The sequence below is a fragment of the Lampetra planeri genome, chromosome 62 (genome assembly GCF_965212315.1).
Source record: "Lampetra planeri chromosome 62, kcLamPlan1.2.h2, whole genome shotgun sequence".
In the NCBI taxonomy this organism is placed as follows: Eukaryota; Metazoa; Chordata; class Hyperoartia; order Petromyzontiformes; family Petromyzontidae; genus Lampetra; species Lampetra planeri.
In genome coordinates, this window is record NC_136168.1 from 5331012 (window position 1) to 5331974 (window position 963).

General features: G+C 50.4%; 1 protein-coding gene across 1 annotated transcript in view; it reads left to right on the forward strand.

The window, feature by feature from the left end:
- Nucleotides 1-578: 578 nt before the first annotated feature.
- LOC144736711 (band 3 anion transport protein-like) overlaps nt 579-963 on the forward strand; it is a 38813-nt gene continuing 38428 nt past the window's right edge. The window contains 1 exon segment of the mRNA XM_078619338.1: nt 579-963. This exon segment is cut by the window's right edge and continues 1085 nt beyond it. The gene's annotated coding sequence lies outside the window, so the exon portion shown is untranslated.

The following is a 963-nucleotide window of genomic DNA, read 5'->3' on the forward strand; positions in this document are numbered from 1 at the left end:
TAATCATCGTCGTCGTCATCGTCGTCATCGTCATCATCATCATCATTATCGTCGTCATCATCGTCATCATCATCGTCGTCATCATCGTCGTCATCATTGTCGTCTTCATCGTCATCATCATCGTCGCGCAAGGCATTGGGATGCTGCTGGATACTTCTACCTCTGTGGATGCTACCCACCACGCGGGAGACTGCGTCCTGACGCGGCGTGCGCGTCAAACGTCGGCACCGTGAGATGACGAAGGCGCCTCCGATTATCACGCCTGGCTTACGCACTGTGCGAGGGAAGTTCAACACACACACACACACGCCTACATACAGGGTGGCCGGTAGTGGTGCCGGTCACCCATCTCCTGCCGGCCTTCAATAATGTGCTCGCTGAACAGCACTTGCTCCAAAAGTCTGTTAAAGGCTATATGGGTGATCTTTGTATTTTGTGCGGAAGGTTGTGTGAAGGGTGGTTGTGTGATTGTGCGATATAGATACCGCAGACTTGGGGGCGGGGGGGGGTGATGTAGGAATGTGTGTGCGTGTGTATGTGCGTGTGTGTGTGCGTGTGTATGTGTCTATAAAAGAGAGACGCAGAGAGACAGATAGAATCACACGTGAGAGAGAGAGAGAGCAGAGAGTTCATAGATATATAGCGTACAGAGTCAGAGAGAGTCTGAGAGAGGGTGATTTTGAGATGAATCATAGAGTTCATAGTTTATAGTATAGAGGGTTGAGAGAGAGAGATTGGGTGATGAAGAGATTAATGAGAGAGTTCATAGAGAGATGGGACAGAGCGTTGGAGAGTGGCAGATGCTCATTGAGAGTTGAGAGAGAGCGAGAGAGTTGATGTATAAACAGCAGAGGGCGAGAGAGTGAGCCTGCGAGATGGGTAGAGAGAGTGCGCGCGATTGAGAGGGGAGCTCTTAGAGTGTGGGAGTGTGAGTGGGAGAGACAGTCAACGAGTTTGTTTGTT